Genomic DNA, 13990 nt, shown 5'->3' on the forward strand with positions numbered 1-13990 from the left:
TATGTAGTCCCATATTCTGAAGAATATTTACAAATGGAACAGAAAACACATTCCTCTTCACCACAATTTAGATCATTTTTCCCCAGCCACTGAGCCTTTAAGCTATGTAGACTTCAATTCCCAGAATTCCACAGCCATCCATGAACACATACTAAGTTTCCTGATCTTTTTTGGTACCTAATATCCTAGAATCTCCTAATGCAGTGCTGTGTGCAGTATTTCTTGAAAGGAGGCCCAGGGAGGAAAATATTCTGGGTTACTTCACAGATACATTATGTGTAATGTTCCTGCAAAAATTGCAAAATTCTTCCAGGATACATGTATAATTCCTAATATAGCCTCTTAGTGGTTTCTCGTGTAACTCCTAAATAGATATGACCCTAGTTAATGTATTCAGATTAGCCATGGTTAGCTAGACACCCGAATCTTGTTGATTACAGAATACAAAACGCTTCTAGTAGGTCTTGAAAATTTATGTTTCATTTGGGTTTCATTTTCATGACTATTTAAGTCACATTCCTAGAACCAATGTGGATAAATAAATCAAAGTCACATTCCTAGAACCAATGTGGATAAATAAATCAATAAAGGATTCTTCAATATTTACACGTAGCTGAATTATATTATCCAATTTTCCAATTAACAAAGCATGCAGGAATCTCTGGATTTAGAAAATAATAGACATAAATGTATAATGTAACACTGAAAGAAATGTGAAAGTGAAAAAGAACAATTTATTTGTGCCACCATGTGCAAAGGAAAAGAGGGATCATGCTTTCCTTGCAAGATTTTCAGAAGCACTTAGCAAAACTTCTCACTCTGGCCAAATTTTACCCAATATGAACTAGAATCAGATTTTATGTTAATGCTTTGGTTACAACCATATAAAGTTTAGAAGTTAAATCTCAGTCTTTTGTATTTTTGTTCCTAGAATTAGGATTCAAAATTGATAGAACAGTGTACAGTCCACCTACTATATACTTTACTTCCACACATGATTCAATCCCACAATTGTGAAATAATCCACATTTGGGGCAATACAGACATCTGGAATATTGTATGGGATGTTTCCCAGGAAGTCTATGAAAGAAGAAAAGGAATGGAAAACCCTACAGAGATCCTTACAAGTCTTTGCATATGGCCCAGTTCTTTGTGATGTTAACCAAATGCAGATATGCTTTTATTTTATCCAGTCTTATTACTGTGAGGGTGTACGTGTGGTCTACAATTTGTATCAGTGTTTCAACCATGAATGTTTAATTGCACTTCAATGTCTATAAAGCACTGCCTGCCCTTTACTCTTAGCATGTGCAATCCCAATTACTCTACAAATAACCTGTTCTCAATCAGCTACCAAGCATTCCTCACATGTTCTTTCCTTGATACCCACACATGTTAAGCTTCCAAAGCATGTGGGGGAGGCAAGCATGTAACATATGATTCTTTGACTGTGATAATGTAGGATTTATATCCATTCTATTTATTAGAAGTAAACAAAAGATAAGCGGGCTTGCTAAATGCACAAAAATTATTGAATCAAACTCCATGACCAAGAAGGAGGATTAAATAAAGTCTGAATACATGAAGAAAAAGATCCAAGTATAAATAAATGTTCTCCATTCTCATCATGGTCTGTTTCAGAGAACTTATGGATGTTCAAGGGTTAACCAAGTGTAAAAGTGGTGAACACTGGAACACAAGTTTTGAGATATTAGTCAACAATCCTATATAATGCCTGAGTATGTGTTCTTCTCGCATAATTATAAATGAACCATTCCAGAAGTTTTTTAATCCATTTTTAGTTTGTCCAAGAATTCTAGTGGGTAATGGAATATATGTTTTATCTCTTGCCTACTATTCATCAAAACAATATGGGTTTTAATTAAATAAACTGCACTGGTTAAAGTTTGGCTAGTTCTTACAACAATGCTCTCTCCAGCTGCTCCCGCCCCTTCTCAAAGGCTGAACAAACTACAAACATGTTGTACATGCAAAATTCATCCATCGTTTGGGGTTTCAGACTTTCGTTAACTCTTTTCACAAAACCATATTCACAAGAAATCCTTTTCAGGGTTTTTCAAAAACAGATCTTTCCCAGTAATACAAGAACCTTGATGACTGAATAAAACAAAAGGCCAAAATATCACTCTACATAATTCTTTTGATGAATACAGGGCCATTTTGCCAAACATTTAAGAATTTGTTATTAACCTAATTGTTTCATTGTCCCAGAATAACAATAACAATCTAGTACAAATGTGATCATACGCTTGCCAGTAGACAATATACCAATATACAAAGTTCTAGACAAGATACTGGCTTTTGAACTTTTAACCACAACCGGATTGACATATTCAGTAGTATTTTAAATAGTGCTATGTACATTATATTTATTTGCAACTAACAGTAAGCCAACTATATAAATGACTCTAAATAGCTTAGAATGGTAATAAATTTTTAAAAAACTACTGCAGTCTTCCAAATTTGCTCCCCAAAACCTATAAAGAAAATGAACATGTTCAATTGCTTCTCAAATAATCAAATGATGGGATTCAACCTGATCTCAGAGAGTTAAGCTAAGGAGACTGGTGACAAGAATGCCATTTATCAAGTTTCCCACTTTCTGATCTGTGGGGGCATCTACATCATGTAGATCATGTAGAGTAGGCAGATTCTAGTTGGAGAAGACAAGAGGTAGCAAGAGTCCAAGGGGTAAAAGACTTTATAGTTTAGCAACTAGCACCCTGAACTGGGCTTAGCATTCTATTAGCAACCAATCTAACTTTCATAGAACAGATGTTATTTAGCTGAACTGACCAGTTCCATTCAAGAGGCAAGTAGCTGCATTCGCTGCCAACTGCAGCTTCCAGGTCATCCTTAAAGGCAGATCTACATAGACTAAATAATAAAAACCTTACAGTATGCAGTAATCTTGTGGTATGCAGTAATCTTAAAATATGCATCTAATCTTCAGCACTTCCTGAAGTTTATCCACAAGACCAACCAACTTAGTCTCAGTCCTATGCCGTAAATCATGAGAGAAAGGGATTCCAACAATACATTTCATCTGCAGTTGGAATTGAACCTCCTTTTCAATAACCTTACCATGAATGTCAAGTAGAAAACTATCCTACAGTTCTAGTCCAGAATGTTTTTTAAGCACCCTAACTTTCAATATGGAATATATTACTCATCACCACCAAGGGAACTTATATCACTTTGTGGATTCATACCATATTGAAAACATTCTATAAAACATTCAGTACAAAGTACGACATTCTAAATCAGCAAGAGGAAAACTAATTGTCCGTCTCTTGTGATATGGAGGCCATACAAACATGATAAATCAAATAAATAAATTGAAAAGAAATTATTTTCTGCCAAATCAGATTAGTCTATCAACTTCAAAGCCCAGCTTTGGTATCATTAGGGGCCTGCACTACTTGTACTTTATCAAGTCAAAGATAACTAAGTCATTCTGGATTTTTTTTATTCTCTGTCCTTGTTCGTTACAAAATAAAAATAAATGAATCTCCCCAATACTGTTGTGTTTCCATACATAGCTGTAAATACCCATTTTCACGTTGTTAAGAGTTCTTTGAGAAAGAATTCTGCTTGCACACCTACTGTATAGTTCCAGTATCATTCTGAATGAACACAAATAGGTTGCATGCTGCCCACTGACACCAATATGCAAACAGATACCTTAAGAATAGTTAAGCTCACTGTTCCATTTTCTTTTCTTTTAGTTGTTTTAGAAAAAAAAATAGAAAACAGGCAGCTGGTTTGTTGCAAAGCAAAGCAACAGGTTTTATAGCAACAAATTTATTTACAGAAATGCCTCACAGTCTTAGATACATTTCTACAAAGCATAAAAGCAGTACAGTATTGCACTTGAAGTATGCCCACATACACACACACGTCCAAAAAGGTGAAGATAGCCAGAAATGGTTGAAAGTACTCTAGGAAGGTAGAAAAATATAAAGGCAACTAAACCCATCAGTTTATCAGTAATCCAGGGGTGTCAAACTGCCGGCCCACGGGCCAGACGCGTCATCCCAAAACCGTGCCCACCCCATTGCCGGCAATTAAGAAAAAGGTCCAATATGTTGCGCGACGTCACGTGACATCGTGAGTTTGACATGTCTGCAGTAATCCATGGGCAGCCATGTTGAAAACAGGCAAGTGCTTCCATGGAAGCCATTTTTAAAATTCCAAGTGAACTGAATTAGTTCCCTCTCTTTGGAATTAACAATGCAAAGCTAACCTCGTAAGGATACATTTATACAGAAGAATTTTCTGATATGGGAGGGAAACCAAGTATCTATTCCAGGTCAACAAATTTTGTTTTATCACAGCTTACTCAATGGGAACTTCATATTTGTCCTTCTTTTGGGGGGCACAGGATTTCATTGCTATTGCCACCATAACTGTCAAATCTCAAGGAAAGTACTTTGAGTGACAAACTGGATTAGATATCTGGAAAGCTGTAACAATATTTCTTCAGCCATGTTGTTATATCAACTAAACAATAATTATATACGTTTCACTCCTTCACTTGCAGAAATTCAGCAAATGTCAATACAGTGAAGAATTATTTTGTTACTTCTCATATTATCTTACTCAATTTCATTACGTTTTCATCAAGCTTTCTTTCAACTGCACATCCCTAACTCTGAAGAAGTCTGAACAAAGCCAACATATTTAAAGTTTCAAATCAGGAGAAAGGATACTGACCTTTGGTGAAGAACTATTTCGTACAAACTAGTTTCATGAAGATTAAATTACTTGAATCTCCAGGCGGAGTGTAAAAGACCCCTATTTGAAGTCTTTCAAAACCATTGACAATCAAGACCTAACCTACAATAACTGGGTCTAGAAATGGAAGGCAACACTTGGTACATTTTGAGTGTATCAAGTGTATTATATAATCAGAAAGCTAGAAAGACTTAAAGTTGCTATGAAGTAACTTTCTAGGATTCCAGATTCTTGGAAATAAAACAAGGAAGAGACCGATATAAAATGACAAAAACAGCACGTGCCTTTTTCCCCTCAGTGTAAGAATTTGAACTTTTATTGTGGCTCCTAATTTTCTGTCCCAACACATACTGATCTTTAAAAGTAAATGGCTCCTTCTCTAAATTAGGGGATGAAACACTATCATCAGCATGTACTGTCATTTCAAACAAGCTCCCAAGAACATAAAAATCTATATTTCTTTATTTTTTAGTTTGTTGTATGTGAAGATTATTCTTGAGGTAATAAAACAAGAAAATAAATTAGTTCTATGCTATCAAGTGCTTCCTGTTCTATTCCCAACACTTCCCAAAACATTTTGCTTTAAAATAGAACAGAATACATAAAATCCTGTGCAGTGTTTGATAATATCACCCATGAACCATAATTTCTATAATACAAATACACAACTTGAAGTTCTTTAAGGAACATCATTTTCCTCCTGAAAATGTGACAAGTGGAACTCTTTTCAAGTACCCAAGTCTCCAATAATAATTCTAAATTTGTGTATTACTTGCATTTTAGCTTAAAAACAGAATAAGCTACATATTGTTCTCTGGGAAAAAACACTTGCTTGAAGAGTAGCATATAAAACCTTGTAATAAAATTGATAAAGCAGATAAATAAGAACATTACTCATGTTTCTCTTGTCAAAAAAGTGAAGAAGTTTTTAGCTTTTACCTAGAGACTGGACAGATGTTTGTCTAAAATGGTATTAGGGTCGCCTGCCTGAGCAAGGGGTTGGACTAGAAGACCTCCAAGATCCCTTCCAACTCTTATTCTGTTATTCAATTAAAGTGACTGAAATCTCCTTGGGACTTGCAGACCACATTATAAGTCAAAGGAGGGGACATAACGTGGCCCAAGGGAATAAGGAATAAAAACCCAAGTTCTATTTTCATGACTGACACATTTATGTGTCATATCACATATATGTCTTGCCCTGGATTTCTCAATTAATCTAACCACACAGCCCATTAAAGCATAAAATATAAGCTAGGAAAGGGTTACATGAAACAATAAACTAAATGTGGTTGACTAAATAATTATTCATTGTGTTGTAAAAATTCTATTTCCTCTGAAAAATTTCAAATTTTGTTTTTCCTCAATAAAAATACTTTTTAAAAACTCAGTTGGTTATGTTTACAAATTAAATCTGCCTACATATTGTGGCAAATATTTCAAGCCATCAAAATGATGGTCAAAGGTAGATTTAATTTATTTGGTTTATAATTATTGTTTTTATATTATTTGATTGTTTTTGTGAAATGAGTAGGCATACAAATTTGATAAAACAATAAATTTGAGTGTGTGTGTGTGTGTGTGTGTGTGTGTGTGTGAGTGTATGTATATATATATATATATATATGTTTTCTGAGGTTTTCGCGGGTGTCTGTATGTGGACCTTTGGTCATTCGGTTTTTTTCCCGCGTAGAAATGAAGGTGTAGGCGCAACGTTTCGACGGAATCCCATCCGTCATCATCAGGCTGGTAGCTTCTGCTTCCTTCTTCTGGGAGAAGCATGTGGTAGTGGCTGTTTGTTCCTCTTTTTTAAACTGCCAGAGGGGGTGTGTTCTGTGGGTAGAAGTGTGCTCTGATTGGGTGGGGGATTAAGTGTGTTCTGATTGGGTGGGAGTGTGTTTTGAATGGTGGGTGTGTTCTGATTATATATATGTTTTCTGAGGTTTTTGCGGGTGTTTGTATGTAGATCTTTGGTCATTCGGGTTTTTCCCACGTAGAATTGAAGGTATAAGAGCAATGTTTCGACAAAATCTCATCCGTCATCCTCAGGCTGGTGGCTTCAGCTTCGTTCTTCTGGGAGAAGTGTGTGGTAGTGGCTGTTTGTTCCTCTTTTTTAAACTGCCAGAGGGGGTGTGTTCTGTGGGTGGAGGTGTGCTCTGATTGGGTGGGGGGTTAGCTGTGTTCTGATTGGGTGGGAGTGTGTTTTGAATGGGGGCTGTGTTCTGATTGGGTGGGGATGTGTTTTGAGTGGATGGGCTGGTCTCAGCTGCCAGCCTTAGACCTGAACTGGTGAGTTGTGCTGCTTTTGTTCGGCTCCGTGTTTGTGGTGGTGCCATGTTTTTATAGTGGGTGTCAGTTTGCTTATTGTGTGGTTTGGAGGGGTTTAAAGTGGCTGATGTTGCAGCTGTAGTTAGGTTTCTGTTTTGTGGTTGTGTGTCGTTATCGTTGTGGGTTCGGATTTGCTTTTTGAATGGTTGTGTGGTGGTGATGTCATGTGATGTTATCATGAGTTTGAGTCTGGTATCATTCTTGGTGGTTGGGACTCGTCTGTCAATCAAGGCGGGTTTCCAAATGGCTGGTAGGCGAGAGGTATCATCTCGTTTGTTCATGCTGTGGGGGCGTTTTTTCTATCTCAATGGCTTCTCTGATTATTCTGTTGTTAAAATGTTCAATTTTGGCGATATATATATATATACACACACACACACACATACACATATATATACACATATACATATATACACACACACATACCTATGTCACATTTGTAATTTTTTTTCTGGCAAAGTACAAACATTTATATTTAGAATCTTTCTATTTAGTCAGAAACAGTATATAAGAGAACGTTATACATGCCTCTTCTTGTAATTATCTTCCAATACAGATCAAAGAACCTAAAACCTGAATTAGAAGCTGTCTATTTTTGTCTGTTTTTAAACTTACTTTATGAGATGATTGCTAACTTTATCCATGACTCTAAGCCATTTCTAGAAACATCAAATTATGGAGAATCCTATTTTTGATAGTTTATGAAACACCAAGTGTTATTCATGTTTCTCAGACAACAAAACACAAATCCACTTAAGCTACAGATTATCAGTAAATGTTAATAACTTTTGAATAGATCAATTAACCCCAACAATAAATGTATGCAATTTCTACTTCCAGGTATTTGTGAAATCATGTATTGTCATTTTTATTTTCCTTCCTTTCTTCATGATCATATCAGGCAAGGCAGGCTGTAAATAAATCCACAGAAAGACAGTATAGTGTAGTGATTACTAGTTGGACTAGAATTCAGGAAACTGAAGTTCAAGTCTACCTCCGTCACTGAAATGCACTGAGTAACTTTGGGACAGTCATCCTTGCTCAGTGCAATCAACTTCACAGGGTTATTTTTATGGAATAAAGTGAAACTTGATAGCTCTATGTAAATGGTCTTCAACTCCCGGAGAATAGGTAGAGGATATAAATCTAACAAATTAAGAAATAAATGCCAGGCCACAAAAGCTGATTGTTAAAATACAGGCAATGAATTCAAGGCTGGATTATTTGCCTTCCCATTACTAGCAGCTTGTAGGTGGAGAAAAGGGATTCAACACTCCCTAATTTCTGTCAAATACGTCATCTGCCTACAAGTTATTCCTCAATGTTTATGGAACTAGACACTTCCTTCTTTTTCTGCCACCCAATTCAGTGGATTCATAGACCACAATTTTCTTGCATGGAACTGACTTGATATAATGCCATCTCTTGCCCACTAACCAATTCATTGACCTATGAGATATTGCCATATTCTCACCCAAAAGCAGCCCCAGGATGTTTGTAAATTAAATACATAACTAAAAGAGAAAAAAAAGAAAACCACCTGAAGTGATAGTTGTTAGGCAATCATCATTCAAATTTTCCAATATTACATTTTAGGCTTTCACCCTTGCAACACCTTACTTGGTAGTGTTTTATATGAACATGTCTCCTACAGTCAACCCTCTGAATAGCAAATCATGAATTAACATATCATACAGAATTGCTTAGTTTAGTTAAAAAAAAGATAAAGGTTTCCCCTATCCAGTTGTGTCCAATTCTAGGGGGCAGTGCTTATCTCCCTTTCCTAGCCAATGGAGCCAGCATTGTCCGAAGACACTTCCATGATCATGTGGCCAGCATGATTATAGCCAAGGTCCATGGAACGTTACCTTCCAACCAAAGTAGTGCCTATTTATCCACTCATATTTTGCATGCTTTCAAACTGCTAGGTTGGCAGGAACTGAAGCAAAAACAGGAGCTGACCCCATCATAGAATACCTGGGCCTCAAACTGCTACCCTTCCAGTCAATAACTCCAGCATCTTAACTGCAAGGAAAGAGATAGTAAACTGATATACAGCTAACAGAGAGCTGAAAGATCTTGTAAATGAGATATACACAGGGCTTTTTTTCTCATAGAACGCTCAGAACGGAGTTCCGGCACCTTTTTTGGATGGAACCTTGTAGGGTAGGCAAGGCAGGTTGTATGACATGTGTGAGTTCCGGCACCTTTTTCTTTTACAAAAAAAGCACTGGATATACACATAGACCTATATTATACAGATGAGTCTGTGACATCCAAATTAAAAGCACTGAGAAGCAGTAACTGTTACGTAGTGAACACTACCTCAAATTTCAAAAGCTAACACCTTTGTTCCCCTAGATATGACTCCTGAACACGAATGCCTGTTCTCAGACAAAACAAAGAGGAAATGGCTCATGCTTCTGAATGGCCATGGTTCATACTCACAGTAACTCTCCGTGATAAATATTCCCAAGATTGAAATCTGGCACCGAATCAAATTCCAGGGAAGAAATTTTGGTTCAGATTAAGTCCTGTGGATAGATAGGAAAAGAAAGAAAGAAAAAAGAGACTTGGCTACCTGGTTCTGGATACTGTCTGCTTCACCAAATCATTTTCTCAGAGGTTCAGAGCATTTTATATTACATGAATTCTAAGCAATATAGGCACAATTTTTGTAAAAAAAGAAAAATACTCAGTGAATGAGACACAATTTTGAAGCCAATTCTATGGCACTGATGTCAGTAGGGAAAGTTTTCAAGCAGATTAGTTAAAATCCAAATCATACAGAAGCATAAAGTTACACACTTGATATCAGACAATGACAGTCTGGCCAAAACAAGAACAGTTTGGTTTGGCTAGCCAAGCTGATTCACCCATTTCTTATTGCACAGAAAAAGCAAATTAAAAATTAATCAAAGGTCCACGCCCAGATCTACTCAATTTCAAAGCGTCTCATTTTTAATTATCATTTTGTCTCATTTTTTAAATTAATCTCAATTTGCTAATGAAGCAACTCACTGCGATTTTGTCAAATTAATAGCTCTATTCCTCATAAATAAAACTGAAATAAAAGCCTACTACAGCAAGCTGTTGTGCTAGCAAAGAACATAATGAGAGGATGGGCATTCAAATGGCAAACACAGATCAACATAAGGAAATCTGAAGTCTGGATTGCACATTGCAATTTATTTTGTTCCAGCCGTGTGTGTGTGTGTGTGTGTGTGTGTGTGTGTGTGTGTGTGTGTGTGTGTGTATAAAGGTAAAGGTTCCCCCGCACACGCGTGCTAGTCGTTTCCGACTCTAGGGGCCGGTGCTCATCTCCGTTTCAAAGCCGAAGAGCCAGCGCTTGTCCAAGGACGTCTCCGTGGTCATGTGGCCAGCATGACTAGACGCCAAAGGCGCACGGAACGCTGTTACCTTCCCACCGTAGTGGTCCCTATTTTTCTACTTGCATTTTTACGTGCTTTCGAACTACTAGGTGGGTAGAAGCTGGGACGAGTAACAGGCACTCACTCTGTTATGTGTATGTATGTATCTGTGTGTATGTGTGTGTGTGTGTGTGTGTGTGTGTGTGTGTGTGTGTGTGTGTGTGTGTGTGATCTAAGCAAAAGCACATTGACCAGGATCCAAATCCTAAAGTTTTAGGAATGATTCAACGAAAACCTGAAAAAAAGGGGGAGAGTTGTAGAGAGGTACTTCCAATGAAAAAGGGAAATTTGACGCTAGGAATGATTAAGAAATGACTCCAAGATAAAACTATTGATAATGCAGTTTTGATGCATAGACTGCATGCCACTCTGTTTACTGCTTGTTTATTTTACTTTCTGAAGTCAGTCCATGAGAGTATCATCACAAATTGTGTTGTGAACACAAGTTTTGTAACTGCAAATACATTGGAATATACATTTTCCAACAAACTGAATGGAAATGATGGAAGGAGAGATGAAAGCAATCTTCAGCACAACTCTACCTAACTGAAAGCCTTGGAAATTTCTGCCACAAATATTAACGCCTATACAATTGCATTGCTTTCAAAAGGCATTAAGTTAATTAACTGAAGATAAGGATCAATAAGTACTAGTCATGATGGCTGTATGTAATGTCATCTACCAAAACAAGTATACCTTAGAATTTCTTAAGAGCTGTGTAAGTTTGAACAACATTTAGAAGTGAAATGCAGCCCCTCACTCTCTGATTCTTAAATCAGCCCAATATTTAGATTTACATATGAACTTTTTTTTAAAAAAACCTGCAACTGCTTTAAGAGTCCCATTAATGAATTGTCTCCTTAAAGCAGTTACATCCTTTTTACAGGGTTTTTTTCAATCCCAAAATAGACAGCCATTCCAATAAACCGCAGAAAGTTGTTATGTTCACTGTAGATCTGAATACTTGTTTTCATTCATTTTTAAATCATGCAGAGTTCTGCTGAAGATTAATTATGTGGCATTCATTATGGTTAAGAAGATAAACGAGGGCTGGGGAGTCTGGTTCAGGTACAGTCTGAAAGCTCACTGAGGAATCTGGTCTTTCATCCTTGCCTATCTCATAAGATCCCTAGGAATATGACAACAGATAGGATGACTATCTATGCCAACTTAACCTCTCAGAAAAAGGCAGTCTATGTATACAATAATTAAATCTGAGTGGAGAAGTATTATTATGTTCCAGACTTGCCTGTGATTTTTTCTTGGCATTTATTTGATTATGTCATGAAAACTGAATGATAAATTAAAAGCTGCCAGTGTAAAATGAATCAAAGTAAAAGAACAAATATATAGGTATTCCTCATTTAACAATAATTCTATCATAAGCAATGTGGTTAAGCATAACATCACATCGTCACCCCAGGTTACAACCCACGGTCATTAAGAGAATCACCCATTATTATTAAGTGAGACATCACATGAACATGGCTTGTGATTTTATTGCCAGATTCTCTATTGACTGACACAAGCTGTGAAGTACACAAAGGGAAATGATGACCTCAAAACACTGCAACAGTTCTGAACACCCATCTACTGCAAGGCATCTAAATCTCAATGCTGTGGACAAAGAAGCTAATGGTCATAAGTGCAAGGACTGATCATAAGGTCATGTTTTAGCACTGTCGTAACTTTGAAGCATAACTAAGCAAAGCAGTCATCAAATTGCAATAGCACTTAGCACTAGCACTTGGACTTATATACTGCTTCATAGTGCTTTATACCATTCTCTAGGTCAGGGATCAGCAACCTGAAACAGTGAAAGAGCCACTCAGAACCGGTTCCCTCACAAAAGGAAAAACTGGGAGCCGCAAAAAATGTGTGTGCATGCGCGTACATGTACGCATGCGCAGAACAGGGTTTGACTGAAGAGTGGAGCCAAGGTGAGATATTTATTTATTTATTTATTTATTAATGGGATTTATATCCCGCCCTGTCTCCCGAAGGACTCAGGGCGGCTAACAACAAAACATATAATAAGTACAGAAATTAAGATAAAAATTAAATTTAAAATCATCTGTGCAATAAATTAAAATTAAAAACTAAAAATAAATTAAAAATTGTAAATATAATTAAAATGCCTGTCAGTCCAGGTCAGCCTGGTGGAATAGGAGTGTTTTGAGGCCGCGGCGAAAGGATTGGAGATTTTGGGCCATCCGAAGCTCAGGGGGGAGCTGATTCCATAGGACTGGCGCTCCCACAGAGAAGGCCCTCCCCCTGGGGGTCGCCAGCCAACATTGCCTAGCTGACGGTACCCTGAGGAGGCCTTCTCTCTGTGAGCGTACTGGGTGATGGGAATTCGTTCCCGGCAGCAGATGGTCCTGCAATATGCACCTACCCTGCATATTTGAATTAATTGGTTGAACTTTTTTAGTCCCACTTTTTTTTTTTTTTGACTGCACATGGCAGAGGACTGGGAGCCGCAGGAGACGGCTGAAAGAGCCGCATGCAGCTCCGGAGCCGCAGGTTGCAGACCTGTGCTCTAGGTGGTTTACAGACTCAGCATATTACCCCCAACAATAATGGAACTCCTGGCAGTAAGCTGAATTAGCCTGCAATATTGCAGTCTAAACACTGTGCCACCAGGCTCCAAATATATTCTGTCTCAAGAATATAATATTCTCTCGTCTATTTTTTTTTTAAAAAAAGGTAGCACCAGGATAGTTTGAGATAAAAAGGGGGGGAGGGGACTCCAAATAAACTGTCTCTTTTTTTTCCTTATTCAGTCTGATCCTCCAGTCTAAATAACCTTTTCTTATGTTTTCATTAACTGTTCTTAACTATGTAAGGAAGAAAATCAGGTGCAGATGCTGTTTCACTCATTCCACTTCACATCTCTGCCTTAAACTGTGAGGCTGCTATGACTTACAATGCATTTGGATTAGGGTACATTCTGCTAATATTGCTGAACCACAGTCGACAGCACGCCCAGAATACTGACCATGCCAACTGAGAGTAATGAAACTTTAAATTGAGCAATACCATGGGAGGCACAAATTGTGCTGTAAACCACATAACTCAATTTCAAAACTCATGCAAAGTAAATGCCTTGTAATGTTTAGACACTGATTTCCAGAACTCCTGTCTTTTAGATTCAGTGGGAAATAATGGTTTTTCCATATATAGTTGCAAAAATTAGCTCTTGTGGAATCAATGTGTTATCAGTGAAGCAGCTGTTATCTAATATAGCAAGACTATTAATAGCATGTCTTTTTATGGATTTAGATACATAAAGTAAGAATAACTACAGGCAAATTATTCATCTTGAAAGATCGCAAAGCAACAAAACTGCAGAGGAAAAGAAGACTGCTTTGTTACTCCTAAGAGGGGAAAAAATTGGAATATTTCTGCCAGATACAATTGAAGATGAGATTCCAGGTCCAGATCCCACCTACAGAAACCTAGGAAGAAACCCT

The 13990-nt window shown here is 37.2% G+C and overlaps 1 protein-coding gene across 4 annotated transcripts in view; it reads right to left on the reverse strand.

The window, feature by feature from the left end:
* TRPS1 (transcriptional repressor GATA binding 1) overlaps window positions 1–13990 on the reverse strand; it is a 280066-nt gene that overhangs the window by 230100 nt on the left and 35976 nt on the right. For 3 of the 4 annotated variants that reach the window (XM_081326199.1, XM_081326200.1, XM_081326197.1), the window contains exon 2: window positions 9535–9620. The exons of the other annotated variant lie outside the window; for it this stretch is intronic. The gene's annotated coding sequence lies outside the window, so the exon portion shown is untranslated. The remainder of the gene's footprint in view (window positions 1–9534; window positions 9621–13990) is intronic. 4 annotated transcript variants of the gene reach the window in all.

This window comes from Vipera berus (genome assembly GCF_964194415.1).
Source record: "Vipera berus genome assembly, chromosome: 3".
Classification (NCBI taxonomy): domain Eukaryota; kingdom Metazoa; phylum Chordata; class Lepidosauria; order Squamata; family Viperidae; genus Vipera; species Vipera berus.